This window comes from Anguilla rostrata, chromosome 8, assembly GCF_018555375.3.
Source record: "Anguilla rostrata isolate EN2019 chromosome 8, ASM1855537v3, whole genome shotgun sequence".
Taxonomy (NCBI): Eukaryota; Metazoa; Chordata; class Actinopteri; order Anguilliformes; family Anguillidae; genus Anguilla; species Anguilla rostrata.
The window spans coordinates 54,529,654-54,550,135 of NC_057940.1; positions in this window are offsets into that span (position 1 = coordinate 54,529,654).

Below are 20,482 nucleotides of genomic sequence, written 5' to 3' on the forward strand. Positions count from 1 at the left end.
TTCCATCTGGCACTAGGAGAGTAGCTTGAACTCAAGGACTAATGAGAAAGTGTGCGTGTGTGTGTGTTTGTCTGTGTGTATGTCTCTCTGTGTTTGTTCTCACCTCTCCCACTTGACAATGTCTTTCTCCTTCTCTTTTTCTCATCTTTTACTATAATATTTTTTAATCATATTAATCCCAGGAAGTAACAAGTACACACAAGCAATTACAGGTAATTCTCTCTACACCCCCTTGTCAATTTTCACTTCTCTCTTTCTCTTCCTCTTCCTGTAAGTTCAGGTACATGTGGAAAGAGGTGTGTGTGTAAGTGCAGGTACATGTGGAAACAGGTGTGTGTGTAAGTGCAGGTACATGTGGAAACAGGTGTGTGTGTAAGTGCAGGTACATGTGGAAACAGGTGTGTGTGTAAGTGCAGGTACATGTGGAAACAGGTGTGGAGCCACTGATGAACAGTGGAGAGTGATCAGCCGGCATCCTCCTGAAGTCAACAACCAGGACATCATATCGGGGGTCAGAGATCCTGCATGCCTACATGTCTAACATCTCCCTTTCCCATTTCCTCCAAGTTTGAATGCAATCTTTAGGTAGGCCAGTCATTGTCATAAATTAGTCCTCTCTTTTCTCCTGCACCTTAACTCGGCATCACCCAATCGAGGAAAACATCCTCAAACCATGCTGGGTAAGGTATTTAAGATTTCCACAGGATAAAGGTTGTGTTGCTGTTGGTTTCAAAGCCTTGAAGCTTTTTATTTTGGTGGTGGTTCCTTGATTGTGTGTTTTTAGCTGGTTTCTTTTCATCCTGTGGTGCTTAAACTGGAAGTGGGTGATACTTTGGCAAGGTCTGGCTTTTCCAGCTTTCTCTTTCTTTTATGGTATCTCTAAATCAATTGTTTAATGTTTTTTTTTTGAAGTAGTAAGCCTGCATTCAATAAAGAATTGTATGATTTCAATTCATTAAACTATCATGTAGTGTATTTTACTCCACTCTCACTCTCCCAATAGCTATAGGTTTTGAACATGATACTCATTATTCACATTGGTCAACCCCAGAAAGGTAGGTTCTCCTTGGATTAAACTAGGCGTGATTCAATGGTAGCTTGACAGATGGGTAGTAGGGATGGTGCCGAATATAAATACCATATTCAGCAACACTTGAATAATGCTTTCTCCCCAAATATTTTCTCCTCCCGAATTTTCTCAGTATTTTTCGGATTCGGATCTATCCTATCTCTTTCATGCGGGTCGCTCAGAAGTCAGCACATAGTTTCTCAATTAGACACACACACACCTGCAGAGAGACAGCAAGTGACAGTTTCCCTTAACACTAGTTGAAGTGAAAAAATGAGCTGACCCTTTCTGAAGATAATTAAATTAGTCCAATGGCCGACATAGCCGACATCAATCCCTTCTTCTAATCAATTCTGACACTTGGCAGGATAAATTCATGTAATTTCTTTTCCAATATATCTTTCAGTATCAGTTCACTCAAATTCTGTCCATAACCCTTAGTGTAGTCCCTTCTCAAATCCAATTCCTGAATTCAATCTCTTTTCAATATCAATTTTCTCAATTAAACGCCCATCCCCTAAATTAAGTAGTGTCTGTATTAAACTGACATACAGTAGATAATACTAAGTGAAAATTATATATATACAATAAATATATAAAGTAAGTGCAAGTGATAAATGACTGACAACAGAATGATTAAACATTCAATATTTTATTTCTGTATGATTTTCTATGTTATGCTCAATAATACAATTTTATCAGCAAAAAAAGTGAAATTATTGTTAGGATTATAATGAATAATCAGTAAAATCAATTTTAACAGTCTCTGAAACTAATGCAAACCAAAATGGTATATTCGCAGAGGTACAAGTTTAGCCTATATGAAACAAAATAAACTGCTACAGAAGAGCCTGCTTACCATTACCAAAGGATTATAACAACAGAGGAATTATAGGGTTTATGTAGTCTTAATTATACTGTATTATAAGGTCTGGAACAGAACATTTAATTGCCGATCCGTACTTGTAGTACTCTCACATACATTCCATAGTCTGTAGAGAAAATACGGACAAAGTGACTGTGATGTTTATAATTAATAAAAGCTGTCGAGCAATGGAAAATCAAAATATTGGTCCCTTAAATGACAATGTTTTTTATTTTATTTTTTTAAATGATGCAAGTAAATTCTTAGTTACTGCAAAACCAATGCATGTTACACACAGCCATTCGTTCAAATGAATGTGGTGATATTTAAATTGCATATTTATTAAAAAGTAGTATAGTTTTTAACATACAATTTTTAGCAATTCATAGAAGCGGAATTCTGAATTTAGCCAAGGAGAGCTCTTTTTGTTGAACGAGACCGTGTACTGTGTATAGCTATTTGTTAAATTCTGTTTTCAATGCAACACCAGCAGGTTTACAGTGTATGTTACTTACATACTACGAGTTAGAGGGCTGGTTATTTTGTTACAGTAATTGCACTCTTTCTTTATCTTGATGCAACTGTACTCCACACTCAGGGGTATGCTGCAAACAGGCCATAATCTTCTTGCACAGAAAAGGTTAATTTTTCATAAGAAAATGTTTCTCTATTATATTCACAATTGTTTTTGGATCTAATTCACCTAGTTCACTTCCACCTGCAGCTCCAAGCTGTGATTCAGCTCTTCCCAGTAATTGCAAGCTTTCTCCACCTGCAGCTCCAGGCTGTGATTCAGCTCTTCCCAGTAATTGCAAGCTTTCTCCACCTGCAGCTCCAGGCTGTGATTCAGCTCTTCCCAGTAATTGCAAGCTTACTCCACCTGCAGCTCGAGGTGGTGTTCGGTTCCCAGCTCCAGTCTGTGATTGAGCTTCCTTCAACTGTTTTTCACATGATTCAGCTCTCCTCTCCAAGCATGACTTTGCATACGTCTTCGCAAACACCTCTCTGTTTTTCTCCAGCCGTGAACTGTATATCTCCATGTACCGATCTTCAGGTGACTGGCACAGGCGCAGGCACAGGTTGATGAAATAGGCCACCACAAATAAAGCTATGAGAGAAAGTCCCGATATCTGTGTGAGAGGGAAAAATCACTTAAAATGAGGTAAGGCCAGAGCTGTTGGTTTTTATCAGCTGTGCCCTGTGTGACCATCAGTACATATCATGGCTGATTCAGCCCCCATTTTATCCCAAAAGCATTTTTCTCAATGTTTTCTTTTCTTTTAAATTGTCATTTGTAATTTCCTGTAAACATCAGACAAAGGTTGTTTTTGATTTTAGCCTACCTGCGTGTTAATACAAGTTGCAATCAAAGCAAAAAATGCATTTACACATCAGGTTGTGTAACCGAGATCAGGTTACATTTGTATAAAGGAAAGGGGCTGCTATTGATACATACCTTGGATCTCATCATGCCGTGCACCATTTCCAGATCCTTTGTGTCCACAATCGTCATTGTACTGTTGCATTTGCTGTACAGTGCACAGGCCACATACTTTCCATCAATCAGAAGAATCACAACCCAGCAAAAGGCTGGGTACAGTGTCTTGCAGAAAGAGAGAAGAAGTCGACATGTCGTCCGGCAACAATGGGACTTTATACACTTTTTACAGCAGTCTTTCTCATTATTGTCCCCAGCATTTTTGTTTGCACCTGTATTCTCTGGAGGTTTAGGGTTAGGGTTCCCTTCACAGCCCTTGCAGATCTCCATAAAGATGTTTCCCTGCCTGAGGGAACAGGCAAACGCGCTGAAGGCAGAAGCTGGTGTTATGAAATACATGACGACAAAACAAACCCTGTGCTCGTTACATTGGCAGATAAAAACTGGTTCCATCAGCAGCTCGGTAATCTGGAGCAGAATCACCACGGTGATGTTCTGGACTAAATACATGAACTTCACGCCGAATTTTAAGAAGGACCAATCCATCTTTATCTTTTTGTTTCAGTTTCCTCTGTATAGCGGATGTTCTGTCCTGTGTTTCTGTCTGCCAGCTCAATGCCAGTAAATCTAAACAAACCGATGAGCCTTTTATTTGCTTTAATGTTCTTATGTGGGGGTGTGTCGGAGCAGGGAAACATTTCCTCAGACACACCTTCACACACAAATACATTTTTGTGGCTCCCTCTCTCCAGTATCAGAAGATACTGGCACCTCCTCCTCAGGTCCCTCAAAAAACTGGAAAAGGTCACTGCTCTATGACACCGCCCCCTGTTGGGCTGTCCCTCCTCTGCCAACAAGACGTGAGGGTCTGTCTGGGCAAAGACTCAGTAGGCAGTTTTCTTTAGAGAAAAATAGGTTTTATTTACCCAAAGTGTGACTATTTACTCAATTAAATTCAGCTCACATGGATCAAGATAAAAATCTAAAAAAAGTCAAAATAACAAAATTCGAAATGATTTGTCTGCAAAGTGCAAATGATGTCATTGCAAATGTTATGCATTTTACATGTCCATTTTCAGTAAAGCAATTTTGTATTCAATTTGGTTTTTTAATATAATTCCATTAATGTAAGGTTCCTAGACATCAGTTTGCACTCTCATTCTACTTCAAGCATGGACTTAAATGTTTGTCAGTAAACAGCTTAGTCAAATGTTGTTAATTCTAAAACAGGTTTCTTATGCATGAGCAGGCACCAGCCCAAAGCACATAAATACATGGCCCAGCCAACACCATATATGCACGGCGTCGATTGTGGGGATGAAGATTTCGATTTCTGAAATCATGTAGCATGCAGTCCTTTATTGATCCAAATTTCCCCTGCATGTTTGTCTACAGCCTTTGGGTGAGATTAAGTATTTATCAAATGTAATTAAATAATAATACTCTATTGAGCTAGATCTATTTGTGCAGTTAATCTACAGCAGAATAGGCCTACACGAAAATGCAGTGTAAGTGTAATTATAACATTATTTATTAACTCCTTAAACCACCAATTTGTGTCATAAAACAGACCCTTAAATCTCCGTTGGATAACTCTTATTTCTGAATGTAGGATCATTTCTTTTTGTTATATAGCAAGTCTGTACTTGCCACTCTTAAATGTGTACAATTGAAAGACAACAAAAAGCAGTAAAACCAGGTTTACGTTACATTTTGCTACATTGTGGCTGTTTTTTCACCAACGGTAGTCACTGTTGGAAACACTGAAATGGGGCACAGAGCACGCTGGGTACTGTAGTTGTAATATTTCAAACGTTATCCGTAAAACTGCAACTTCTTGCCATACTTCATTCCAATGACGGTGAAAGTGAAAGTGCGCTTACTGGGAATTCTAAAGGTATTTCCATGCAGGGACACGTGCAACTGAGGACAAAGTGAGACGTAAATCGACGTGAATAGTGCTATTCTAACATGTTACGTGTTGTTTTTAATGTTCGTGTAACAAAATAGAAACGTTTCTATTTATATATTCTACGATGTTATAACTGTTGGAATCCAACCGTTGTTTTACAACCAATACAAAACCGACAGTTATTCCCAAACTGCGTTTGATACATCGGAGTTCATGACACTTTGGTAGGCTGTTTGTCACCTGCTTTAATAGCTTGTAGCCTGATCAGTCAGATCATGGCAAAAAATATAATTAGTTATAAGCATAGTTATATGCATAGTTATTTATAAACGTATTACGTTTCATCTTATAGTTATATATAATGTTAATTTACTTTTATAATTTATTAATGCTAAACATAATAATTTATTGTTTTAATTGGGAGCAGTGTCATCAAATTAAAAGAAAATAATTTCATTTAACCATTTCAGTTCTCTGAGCATAATCCCACCAAGTACTCTGCTGATACTGTATTTTTATACAATGCAAAGCAATGGTATTTCCTGTTGACATGGCTCTGTGATGTGGTTACATCATACAACCTATGCTTGCAATGTAAGATGATATACCTGAACTGACACTTTTGGTTTTGGAGATATACTCAAGTGAACACATTTATTTAGTAAGCAAAAATTATAGGGCGTTGCAGCTAATCCATATTTCATGCAAGCCTAAGCTTGACCTTTGACATGACATGTTACGTGGGTTATCTATTGGATATACCTGTTCAACTAATAAAAAAACAAAAAATAAAACTGTGGGTCAAGGAAAACATGTCAAAATCACAGAAGAGCTCAAAGAGTTAATGGCTTTAGCCAACTTGAGCCTGATTAAAATGTGGAACCAAACACATTCAATTCACCTTGCTTGCTGGTTGATTTAATTAACAACAGTAGATCCTACACATCTTAGTTAATTTTTTTGAACTATCTATCTTATCTGTCTATCTTTCTCTATGACATATTCTCAGATAAAGTTAAAAAAAATGCTTTGATAGATTCCATATGTGTCACTATGGATGAGGGTATGGATGGGCAGAGGTATGGAAGGGAGGTGGTGTCTACAACAGCGCCTCCTGCTGGACTATTCCTCCACTGCCACCAAGTTGTGAGGCTGTGTCTGAGCAGAGAAGACTCAGTTTTCTTTAGGAAAAAAATGGTTTATTTACGCAAAGTGTAACTATTTACAGAATTAAGAAACGTCCAGAACACATTTAAGAATAACAAACACAGGCAAAGGTGTACAAATTCAGTGACGATACATAAAGACTGAGATTGCCAGTGCATCATAGATATGCTATAGCATGATTATATTACACTATTTTCAAGTAAGAAATCCTGCATAGTATCCCTACACTGTCTGTCTGACAGTTTAGGCCTACACAGACATCTGCAATGGGAATGTGGTTTTAATCTGCCTTCACACATGCAAAGATACTAAAATACTGCATGTTCCAGAAACAAGTAACGTGAGACTGGATATTGTCATTTCATGAAAATAAAAGATATTTTGTGTAGATTGCATTACATTTTTAAAATATAAAATGATAATGACATTTTAATACAATATTTTTAAATAATTAAATATCATTATCAGTGGTGGCTGGTGAGAATTGTCATAGTCTGGCCTGTTCACATAGAATGATACAGCGGGGAGAGGAACGGATGGAAGAGAAAAACAACATAGTCTGTTTCAATGATTTCTGAAGGGAGATGGATTTTGATTTTGACTTCTGAAGGGAAATGGATTTTGATGGTTCTGAAGTCTTAATGCAGATCATAATTATTTTCCAAATGGCACAATCAGCACCTGATATGAAAGTGGACTAAGGCTCATTCACAACAAATATTCATAATTGTTTTATTTAGGTATATAGGTATATGCACCTGCCTTTTGAAAGTGCAACAAACAATATACACAGTGTAAAAGAGCATTATTATTTGACTTGAGTGAAAATAAATTGCTTGCTTCTGAGGCCAATGTGGGTTGAAAAGTGGAAGCAAAGAACAATATACAATGTAAATACACAGTATAAAAAAACACTAATATTGATAGCACAAAAATATTAATATTCTTATAGAATATTAAGTTATACATACTCTTATCTGGAAATGCAGTACTGTCTGGGCATATTAAACAGCAATGTATGTATAGTGTTTTTACACATCTCTCCTGAGATGCATTTTTTTCAGTTCAGCTCAAGACTGCTCACTCTCGCGGAGTTAGTTGACAGTTGCCTGTCTTTCAGGAAACTCTAATTGGGTATACAGTATATTTAAAATGCCATTTGAAATGTAACCCACTGGTATTGTTCTGTTTTATGAGAAAGTCTCCAGATATCCTCAGGCGGGATAACAGTGTATTTCAGTGAGAACGAAATTTTATAGTAATGGACAAAATCAGTACTCAAATGTAACGGACCTTCTCAGTGGCTGTTGTCCTACACCGAAATTGACGTCCTCCGAAAATACCTGTCGCTAGAGGTCGCTGTTAACCAATTTAAGCGATTCGCCGTTGAGAACGAGCATATAACATCGCTTTCACTTTGACAGCTCACTCTTGATGAAATGTACGCTAGACGAGCTCACGGAAAGATGGAACTTTGAGCGTGGTAAAATGACACTTTTTTTTACGTGGATTAGCAATAAATAACAGGACCACTGTATATTCTTTATAGGACACAAAGGACGCAAATGTATTGCACTTAGATGTCTGTTTAGAAATATTCATGATAGCATGATTTGAATGGCAAAGTAAATGTCAAAACAACGTCACCGCCACGGGATTGTCATAAGAATGTATGTCGTATAAGTTTTTTTTTTTTGTGCCATTTCCGAACACTATACCGACATGAAGCATTCTGTTTCATTTTCATGTGACTTGGTAAATGGTAAATGGACTGCATTTATATAGCGCTTTTATCCAAAGCGCTTTTATCCAAAGCGCTTTACAATTGATGCCTTGCATTCACCAGAGCAATTAGGCATTAGGTGTCTTGCTCAGGGACACTTCGACATGCCCAGGGTGGGGGATCGAACCGGAAACCCTCCGACTGCCAGACAACCGCTCTTACCTCCTGAGCTATGTCGCCCCTGTCGTGAGTCTTGTGAGACTTCCACAAGACTCACACACTCACCAGCCTCACATAAAAAAATGGTCAAATATTGGTTGCCATTATGAAATTATGAGAATGATCATCTCTTGTTATTTCAGTGCTCCCAGATAACCATGATTAGCCTGTCCTTAATTATTTTGAATTAATTTAATTAAGATACGCTTTTTAAAAATTGTACACACTAGGAGGAAATGTATGGCCATGGAGTTCAGGGCTGTTTTTTTCCGTTTATTTAATCAGTGAAGGCAAATGTATGTATGTATGCTTCAGTATATATCCAGCTATATAAATGGATACAATGTAAAAATGCTATGTAAAAGTTGTGTAAGTCGCTCTGGATAAGAGCGTCTGCTAAATGCCTATAATGTAATGTAATGTATAATGTAAATGGAGGATTGAGCTATCTTTTATAACGGTGTCCTGAATTTACAGAAACAGTAGGGGGATAAAAGCAGTTATATATCATTTACGCATCTAAAAGGCATGATTAATTACAAAAATGTCTAATAACAACAACAACAACAACAATAATAATAATAATAATAACTATAATAATAATAATAATAATAATAATAATAATAACAATAATAATAAGAACCCCAGTTTTAAATGGCAGTTTAAATCCCAGACGGTTATGTAAAACCCATGGAGATATGATCATGTGATCAGGAAATATATATATATGGTTTTGCTCTGTGTTGCATCTGGCTGAGGCCCACAGAGAAAACACAATTAGAATTTTTTTGAATTGAAAGTTTGTCAACATGCATCCTGTACTACAAATTTTCGCCTAACCTAATAACGAAATAACACTTAGTACGGTTTATACCAAGTTAAAGACCGACGAAAGCACTTTGACCGGCAAAAAATCCGCCTGTAATTTATTAAAAGCTAGACTGAGGGTGTGGATACATAAATGTCAGTGTAATCTACATAATAAAGAACAGAGCTGTTAGTAACTTATGAGCCAAGATAATTTATGGGCAGTGTGAATAACAATGGGCCAAGATTGAGCCTTGGGGCATGCTCTTGATAACATCAATAAAAGCATTTTCATCAAAACCAACGGGCGTCGACCTAAAATAATTTTGTGGTCTACCGTATCAAAGACTTTATTAACAAGCCAAGGCAGCGTTCTTTTATATCCAGGTAATAGACAATAGCCACATTTACATGCAGACAATTGAATCATTCCGAATACATTCATTCCGATTGAAGGCTCCAAATGGACGGTTTACCCGCATGTCCATGTGATTAAGGTGTGCGCTTACACGCACCAGCATGTAGTCGGACATGCCCAGAAACTCTGGCTAACTTGATCTGGCATTCAGGTACGCAACACAAATTTCTATAGATATCTCCACTCCACACATCGTATGGTGTGTACAATACTTGTATTGATGGTGTTCTTACACTGGCTATCAGGCAGAAATGGCAATAGAATACAATTATTCTGTAGTTATTAAACAGGAGTCAATAATCTGGTGGAGTCCATCCATCCATCCATCCATCCATTATCTATACCCACTTATTCCTGAGCGGGGGGGGTTAGGGTGCTGGAGCCTATCCCAGCGTGCATTGGGCGAGAGGCAGGACTACACCCTGGACAGGCCGCCAAACTATTGCAGGGCTTCTGTGGACTCCACTTTCCTTCCTTAATTTTTGAACGACTCATTGTTCAGCGATTAAAAGGTAAAGTGAGTCGTCCTTGAGCCAGTTGTGTCTCCGTCCACGTCACTGAGAATTTATTTCAGTCAAATGGACGTATTCCAGTTGTTCCACCCCTTTTAAACCAAATGAAATTTCAATCGGAATGGGATAGTCTATTCCGACCGAGGTGGTCACATGGGACATGTTTATTCTGATTGGGTTGTTAATCTGATTATACATGGAATATGAGGCTCCAGGTAAACTTTGTGTGAATAGACAAGGCAAGGCAGTGTTCCTTTATATCCAGGCAAAGGACAGTGTCATGCACTACTTCCCAGGCTGTGGACAAAGTGCACTGGCCTGGCCTGAAACTGGGCTGGTGGAAATTTTAAACCCTATGATAAGACCGACTTGCAAGTCTGTGTCGATAATCATAAATTGATTAAACATGTCTCTGTTGGTGCTAAATGCCACCTTATCCAATTTGCATTCTCTTCCTGTTAAAACTGGTCAAACACACTGTTCTGGCAGGTCACATAAGAGATTTTGGTTTGGGTGACTCTTTTTTTCTGTAGGTACAGTCAGGGCACTTTTTTTATTGCTGCAAAATATCAATTAAACAAAAATGGTGACTGTATGGCGTTGTCTGCCTGCTGAAACTAGTCAAGCCTGCTTTGCTGTGTTGGGAGTGCACAGGGTCCGACATTTTAGTCTGGAACAGTGCCACGGCTCATGTGGTATTTTTACATTGTACATCTGAAGAGACAAGCCAAAGGCGGTGAAGGCAAAAGCTGGTATTAGGAAGTACATCCAGACAAAATGAACCATTAACTCGTTACATTGGCAGGTAAAGAATGATTCCATCTGCTGCTCTAAAATCTGGAGCGGAATCACCACGTAGATTTTCTGGAATAAAACGGTGATGTTCTTGGTGAATGATAATAACCTCCAATCCATCTTGATATTTATATTGTAATCTCCTCTGTACGGCTGACGATCTGTGTGCTGCGTCTGACTGTCTGCCGGCTCGGCTTACTGATAATAAAAAAACAACCCAATGAGCCTTTTCTGTGGTTTTCCTGTTTTCATAATACAGCATTCTGCCATAGGTCACAGCTACATGTTTATATGTGGTAACGTGACACTGACTGATACAGCTGTTTGGAATCGATCGCACATTGTGTTAGATCATTTACAATAAATTGATGGAAAAATCAACATAAATCCATGAATGAATGTTTTTGTATCTCTTGTTTCAGCATATGGCGCATATTCTTCATAAAATGTAATATAAACAAAGCAACGTGAGATTATCAGATGAGAATCATCAAGCCCAACATAAGCAGTAGTCAGCAGTGTAGTATGTAATGTAACATAATGTATGTAAGCCGCTCTGGATAAGAGAATTTGCAAAATGGCTGCAGTGTAATGTAGCTTCATTTCAGAAAACGGAACAATACAAAAAAACGATGTCTTTATTACATTATCGTAAAAAAAAAAGATAAAGAAAAAGATAAAGAAAAGAAAGAATTCTCCCAATCATTTGAGCTCCCGGGAGCTTTCATCGGGGTGTGGTTAAAAACACAAAGCAAATCAATTAACATTCTTTAAGTGCTTCAAAAACCACATCTGTAATAGAGCCCCAGAATACCTTTGAGTGGAGTAAGACTATGAGCCAGGCCTAATCGCCCAATCAGTGCTCGTCCTCACTAATGCTCTTGAGCCTGAATGGAGGCGAATTCCCACAGCCACGTTCAGAAATCTAGTGGAAAAGCCTTCCCAGAAGAGTGGAGGTTGTTACATTACATTACATTACATTCATTTGGCAGACGCTTTTATCCAAAGCGACGTACAAAAAAAAAAAAAAATCGTAGAGCGTATTCGTTTAAAATCTGTTTACCATGCAGTCGGCCACACAGCAGCAGCCTTCTGACATTTTCAAAACTGCAGTGTCTTTAATATGTTACACTATATTTTGTCCTAATTTACAGACTCATAATTTCTCTCGCTGGAGCGAGTCTTCAACCCTCTGGGAATCGTAGAGCGTATTCGTTTTCAAAAGGGAAATCTAATTCCTCGTTTATGATTTTCGCGATATTTTCAGCATGTAATTTGTCACGTTTTTGGTTCGCTGCGCCTCTGGCTCCGTGCTCCGGTGCAGGTTCGCTGGGATTCTCCTCTAATTCCAGACGTAGAAGATCTCCTCCACTTGCAGCTTCAAGGTATGATTTAGCTTCTCTCCTCAGCTTTGCCTCGCGGCAGCAACAGTCCGCCGCTCTGTCTTCCTCCAGCTGTGGCGTGTACGTTTCCTCGTGCCAATCTGCAAGTGATCGGCAGCTGCGACGCCAGCACAGGGAGAGGAAGTAACCCGCAGCAAACACAGCCGCTAGAAGGCATCCGCATACCTGTGCAAGAGGGAGGAGTCAGGTCAGAAATCATTTTAAATGCGGTCCAGCAAGTCCAGAGCTGGATGTTTTTCTCAGCTTTTACCCTGTGTAACCATGGATAATTAAGCCCTTAAAAAATCATGAAGGTTTTTGACGATGTTATTTTATTATTATTATTTTTTTAAAGAAGTTATTTATAATTTTATATAGATATCAGACAAAATAAAGAGCTAGGAGCATCTTGGAATAAGGGTTTCAAGATGCTCTAGATGGAAATTATGCTTCTAATTGTAGTCTACCTGTACATTAATACAAGTTTTACAGTGGATAAAAAGTAACACAGATGAGAATAATATAGTGTTAACACAGGAATAATCACAATCGTAATCACAAGCAAAATAATAATAATAATAATAATAATGAAAAGGTCACAGGTTTCAGCCCTGGGTTTACATGTTTATTTAAGTATTTGCATGCAAAATTGTGATAAAAATTATATTTAATCCTTTAAAAAAAAAAAAGCACAATGCAATTACTTATATATTCCTACTTGAAATTAAAAACACATTTTTCCTAATATTTGAAATGAATTTGGAATACAATCCCTGAAATACTATTTCAAATACAATTTGAACAATTTGAAATACCTGACCTACAACTTGGTCAAATAACAATACCTGAGCTAAAAATGATTTATTATTGAATATTCACTGTTATTAAGTGTTCACTTTGAAGTTATTGTAGGTTTTAGTCCCTGGTCTGTTAAGATCAAAGCATTAGAGGCATGCAAATTTTCGAAGGTCAAGAACTCCGTTTGTTGCCGAACCACCACGTCCATTCTTGCTGGTCATGCACCAGGTTGAATCTTGAGCTCCCCTGTTCCCCCAGGAAGGTGTTAACAAAATGCCATATTAGGACGATGGGCAGAAGACGTTTTCTTTTTTATTCGTTTTTTTTTGTTGTAGCTCCAATCGCACTCCAGTGCAGTGTAAACTTCTGACCCACTGGAATTCTGATATAGTGAATTGATTCTGAAATAAATCTGTCTCTAATCGATTGTTTTAAAATTACCTCTGATGTGAACAGAGTAGATGCCCTAATTGACTTGCCAAAAGAAAACGTACGGTAACATGGAATGTGCAGAGTGGTGAAAAACTGAGTTTGAATATCTTTAGCCTAGGTGTATGTAAACTTTTGGCCTCAAATGTACTTCGTGTTTTTTGACCCCGTTGGTCTGAGAATCCTCCCAGGCTCGTGACCCCGGCCTGACCCCGTGTTGCCATGGAGCCCGCGAGATCCAGGATTGTGCAGCGCTTCATCGTGCTGGAGGAAGCCGAACGAAACTTTGAGACTGTTTGCGAACGCTGCAGCAAGAGTGTGTTCAAGAGTGTCTCCAATCTGTGTGTCCATATGACGGTAGGGTTGCACTAACATGCCCGTCAGTGCCTTTTTTCTTTTGTAGTTTTTAAACTCTGAACTACAAGAAATGTTAGTATGTCCAGTGTTCATGGCTGGTTTTCTTTGGGCTGGATTTAATCGCTTGGCAATATGCTGGTGATATGCTTGATTGACTGTCTGTCATCACAAGAATGGCAGCAGTTGGGCGGAGTTTCCACTTGATCAATGATCTCAGCCTGACTGATCCCGTTCTGTCGATATCAGGTGATCAATTTTTCAAATTGCAGCAAAGGTACAGATACTATTTTAAAATGCCTTGAGTAATTTTAAATTCTGCTGGCAAAAATTCTGTGTTTAAAACACTTGAAACAAGATCAATTTAAATTCACTTAAAATATTTGCAAATGCTTTCCGAAATACAGTGTCAAATGCATTCAAATACAGTTTTTCCAAATGCCAATTTTCCATTTGCCCTTGCATGAAAGCAACTGAAGCACTTGAAACAGTATTTTGGCACGGGTCTGAGGGGTTTCTATAAAGGGAAGGAGTGTAGCACAGTGGGTAAGGAACTGGGCTTGTAACCGAAAGGTCGCAGGTTCGATTCCCGGGTAGGACACTGCCATTGTACCCTTGAGCAAGGTACTTAACAGTATATATCCAGCTGTATAAATGGATACAATGTAAAATGCTATGTAAAAAGTTGTGTAAGTCGCTCTGGATAAGAGCGTCTGCTAAATGCCTGTAATGTAATGTAATGGAAGGAGCTGATATTGATACGCACTTGGGATACTACCATGCCATGCTCCATTTCCAGATCCATTGTGTCCACTGCACGCGTGTCGCTGTTGCATTTGCTGTACAGTAGGCAGGCCACGTACTTTCCGTCAATCAGGAGAATCACAACCCAGCACAGGGCCGCGTACAGCGTCTGCCAGGAAGAGAGAAAAAAACGCCTCGTTTTCTCACAGCGTTCCCCACATCTGCAGCAGGAACACTCGTCTTCGCACCGTTTGCAGCAGGAGCCGCCGTCTGCGCAGCAGGAGCCGCCGTCTGCGCAGCAGGAGCCGCCGTCTGCGCAGCAGGAGCCGCCGTCTGCGCAGCAGGAGCCGCCGTCTGCGCAGCTTTTCTCCTTGACGACGTTGCCCTGCTGAAGGGACAAGTCGAACGCGACGAAGGCAACAGCGGGAACTGAAAAGTACACGCAGACAAAACAAATGCTGTACGCGTTACACCAGCATATAAACATATGCTCCCCCACTTGCTCCGTCATCTGGAGCAAAATCGCCACGGTGATGTTCTGGAGCACGCAGATGATGTTCTTCCTTAAGAGTCTTAAGAAGGACCAATCCATCTTTTATATTTTTATTTTATTCTCTTTTTCGTTGATCTGAGTCCTGTGACTGTAGCTGTCTGCCAGCTCAATGCCTGTACGTTTAACCACCCAATGAGCTTCTTCATGCGCTTTTATGTTCCTTCTGTGTGAGGGGCGTGTCTGAGTGAAGACTCTGCTGAGTCACACCCTTAACACACTCTTATGCTGCAGGTGATTTTTGTGGCTTCTTCTCCTCCTCCAGTGCCTCCAAAAACTGTAAAAGGTCACTGCTCTACAACAGCGCCCCCTACTGGAATATCCCTCCGGTGCCACAATGTTGTGAAACTTTGTCTGAGCAAAGAAGAAACAGCAGCCAGTGTTTTAGGGGGGACACGGTTTATTCATCCAAAGGATAAGGTAAAAATTGAATGCTGCTCATATGTACTAAAAGAAATAAAAATTACACACAAGAATGCAAAGTGATCTGTCTGCACAATAGAGATGCCAAAATTGCATTTTAAATGGGCCTTTTCATTAAAAAGCTACATAGCATAACATGCTATATGCTGTTATACTGTAACATAATATACCATAATAAAAATGTAAAATAAAATATTTTTGCTTTCGGTTTGGCTTTTTATTATAATTCCATCTTGCACCAGGTGAGTAGCTTGTGTGTCTGCACTCGTGTGTGTGTGTGTGTGTGTGTGTGTAAACTGAAAATAATGGTGTATCCATGACAATGAATTTCGGTGTTCCATTTGGCTGTACAATCAACACTGTGCGACAAAGTATCAAGTTCTGTGACATCACAAAATTCTATGAAGTGCGCAATACTTTTTTCCGTTGAAAAAACCTCATTTTTGACATTTGTCAAAAGGGTCATGCGATGAATAATAAACCAGGCAAAAGCCACCTTGGACCTCTCAGAAGGAAAATTTGATAGCTAAAGCTTGAATGCTAAAGAGCATTGTGTCATAAAAAAAGACCTTTGCACCTCCCTGGAGTTCTGTGGTAGTGTTCAGGTGGTGGCAGGTGGGGCATACAGATCAACTGGGCTGGGCTGCTTGGAGATACATTGACTGGATGGGGCGTACTGTCAGAGCTATCAATTTTCTATGCAAGTTTTTTATTTAAATTGTTCTCAGAAAAAATGTCTCTTTTCAGTTTCCCTTTACCCTTGAAAAAGAAATTGTGTGAACTTCCGCATTTGCGTTTGTAGATGACCAAGATGATTTTCCATCCATCCATCCATCCATTATCTATCCCCGTTTATCCTGGGCAGGGTCACAATGGGTGCTGGAGCCTATCCCAGCGCACATTAGGTTTGAGGCAGGAATACACCCTGGACAGGCCGCCAATCTATCACTGGGCACACACACAATTCACTCACACCTATGGACAATTTAGAGCCTCCAATTAGCCTATACCTGAATGAAACTGGAGTACCCGGAGGAAGCCCACATGGACACGGGGAGAACATGCAAACTCCAAACAGAAAGGCTCAGGCCGGATTCGAACCCAGGACCTTCTTGCTGTGAGGCAAACCACTGCACCACTGTGCTGCCCCCAAGATGAATTTGATAAATAAAAAGATTATTTGAAGAAAGAATTTGTGGAGCAGATGCCAGATTCAATGTGTGTGACACACAAAAAAAATTCAGAAAAAAAGTTGGTAATGCTGGGCAATGTAAAATACTGAAAGAAGTAAAAATACTTATTGATGAAAGCAGTCAAACAATAATGTACATTAAACTGCATTGTAAAACCACCAGGGGGAGCTAGAGTTGTGCATCTGACAACAGCTGAGTGACTATGGTGTGCATGTGTAAACTTGAGTATTGCAATCCCTCTCCCCCCCAAAAAAAAAATCCTTATGAAGGAGTTTGAATTTGTTGTAATAACATTTATCATAATCGAAAACTACACGTTTTTTGTGCATAGCATAATTTTATTGCTTTGTATTTTCATTAAAATGTAGAAGTAGTGTTGTGAGGCTGTCACCAGTACATTAGCAGTTTTGCATCATCATATCTAAAACAGCATTTACATGCACAGTTGTTGTAAAGACATTGTTTAAATACACAGGTAATTATGATATTTATATATATATATATATATATATATATATATATATATATATATATATATAAAACTTGTGTGATTCTCCTAAAATAATCTGGTGTTTATTTCCATCTGTAATTATTGTAAAAGAAGAAGCTGAAACATCAAAGTTAAAGGTTGTACTCTCAAACAAGAAGATTTTGCATTTTCCTTCATAAGCTTCTCTGCAATGGGTTTGTGGGGCAATTGCTTGGTCACCAGCTGCTTTTCATTTGCTAATTAGGGCTTGTAGTCTGGCTTGGAGCGACGCTAGCGTCGCTCCCTCCCAGTTTGTGTCATTGTATCCCTATCCTTCTACCATCACCCTTCCTCTCTCTACTCCCTGTCCTCACTGCTATGCTATGTGCCCATCCCATCCCAACCTGTTCTCTCCCCTTCAGAACTCGCTTCTGCAGGCGAGGCCCCCCGCGGCGACGGAACCCCTCCAACCTTCGCTATCCCTCATTGACCCCCTGTGACAACTTCACGGTCGCAGGAGGGCTATGGAACTGCCAGTCTGCTACGCGGAAGGCTGACTTCATTTCAGCCTACGCGTCCCTCCTCTCTTTACATTTCCTTGCCCTCACTGAGACCTGGATCACACCAGGCAACACTGCAACCCCTGCAGCCCTCTCCTCCTCCTTCTCCTTCTCTCACACCCCCCGCCCATCTGGCCGTGGTGGGGGCACAGGTTTGCTGATCTCTCCCTCCTGGAAATTCTCTGTTCTCCCCCTCTCTCACCTCTCCATCTCTACCTTTGAATACCACTCTGTCTCAATCACCTATCCTGTTAACTTGTATATTGTAGTTATCTATCGCCCTCCAGGGCCCCTGGGAAACTTCCTTGATGAGCTCGACACCCTGCTGAGCTCCTTCCCAGAGGATGGCACCCCACTGATCCTCCTGGGAGACTTCAACATCCACCTTGATGCCTCCCACTCCGCAGCCTTCCTGCCTCTACTTCACTCATTCGATCTCTCCCTAATGCACTCCCCACCAACACACAAAGCTGGCAATCTCCTAGACCTGGTTATCCTGAGGAATTGCTCCTCTTCCAATCCCACAGTGACCCCTCTGCACCAGTCTGACCACCACTTCATTTCCTTCTCCCTCCCTCTTACTCCCCTCCCTCCCTCCCCTCCATCCACTCCTACTGTCATGGTCCGCCGGAATCTCCGCTCCCTCTCTCCCTCCTCTCTCGCTTCCAGTGTCACTGCTTCACTCCCCACTCTTGAATCCTTCTCCAACCTTCCCACTGACTCTGCATCCTCCACTCTGTCTTCCTCGCTCTCCTCAGCACTTGACTCTCTCTGTCCTCTAGTCTCCAGGCAGGCACGCTCGTCCCCTCCCAGTCCGTGGATGTCTGACCCCCTCCGAACCAACCGGGCCAGCCTACGTGCAGCGGAGAGGAAGTGGAGGAAATCCATGGCTCAATCCGACCTGTCTGCCTACCAGTCTCTACTAGCTACATTTTCTACCGCTGTAACCTCTGCCAAAATTAATTATTATCAAACAAAAATCCATAAATCTGCCTCTAACCCTCATCAGCTGTTCTCCATTTTCTCTCTCTCCTCAGCACTCCTTCCCCACCTCAGTCCTCCCTCGCTGCAGATGACTTTGCAGTTTTCTTCGATGAGAAAATTGCAGACATCCGCAGCTCCTTCACGTCCACCACCACCCTTCCCCACTCCCCAGCTCTGTTCCCTCCCCTTGTTTCTCCACTTTCTCTCCCCTCACTGACTCTGATGTTTCCCAGCTCCTACTCTCCCACCGCCCTACCACCTGTGCTCTTGACCCCATCCCTTCCTCTCTCCTCCAGACCATCACACCTGACATCCTCCCATATGTCACCTCCCTCGTGAACTCCTCCTTGTCTTCTGGACGTTTCCCCCTCTTTCAAGCTGGCCCACGTCACCCCACTGCTGAAAAAGCCCACTCTGGACCCCTCTGTCATCCAGAACTACCGTCCTGTCTCCCTTCTCCCTTTCCTATCCAAAACAATTGAACGAGCTGCTTCTAATCAACTCTCCTCTTTTCTCTCCCTGAACAACCTCCTAGACCCCTACCAGTCTGGCTTCAGACCTGGCCACTCGACAGAGACCGCACTCCTCTCGGTCAATGAGTCGCTTCACGCCGCACAAGCAGCCTCCCATTCATCTGTCCTGATCCTCCTAGACCTTTCTGCCGCCTTTGACACCGTCAACCATCCCATCCTCCTGTCCTCCCTGGCAGCTATGGGGATCTGTGGCACAGCACTTGACTGGATTGAGTCCTACCTCTCCGGTCGCTCCTTCCAAGTCGCCTGGGCTGGTGCAGTATCAGACACCTCGCCCTCTTGCCACAGGAGTTCCCCAGGGCTCTGTCCTTGGTCCCCTCCTATTCTCCCTGTACACCCAATCTCTTGGTCCTGTAATCTCTGCCCATGGGTTGTCCTATCATTGTTATGCCGATGACACCCAACTCTTTCTCTCCTTCCCGCCCTCTGACACTCAGGTCTCTGCTCGCATCTCTGCCTGCCTGAGGGACATCCAGAGCTGGATGGATAACCACCATCTTAAGCTGAACCCAGGCAAGACGGAGATGATCTTCATCCCTGCTCCATCCTCTAACCTTCTTGACTTTTCTATTTCCCTGGGGGACACTGTGGTGTCATCATCACCCACCGCAAAAAACCTTGGAGTGGTGATGGACAACAGACTGTCCCTCTCCCAAACATCACGGCGGTGAGTCGAACGTGCAGGTTCTTCCTGTACAACATCCGGAGAATCCGCCCCTTCCTCACCACCTACGCAACCCAGCTCCTGGTTCAAGCGATGGTCCTGTCCCGCTTGGACTACTGCAACTCGCTACTGGCTGGTCTGCCAGCATCCGCCATCAGACCCCTGCAGCTCATCCAGAATGCTGCAGCGCGTCTGGTCTACAACCTCCCCAGACATTCCCATGTCACCCCCCTGCTCACTGACCTCCACTGGCTGCCTGTTATGGCTCGCATCAAATTTAAGTCCTTGGTGCTTGCATACCAGGCAGCTAAGGGTCAGCACCAGGGTACATTCAGAGGATCATCAGACCCTACACACCAGCCAGACCTCTCCGTTCTGCCACCTCTGGACGCTTGGCACCTCCCCCTCTTCGCCGTCTGCTGTCTGTCCTGGCCCCTCGCTGGTGGAATGACCTCCCCGTGATGGTCAGAACAG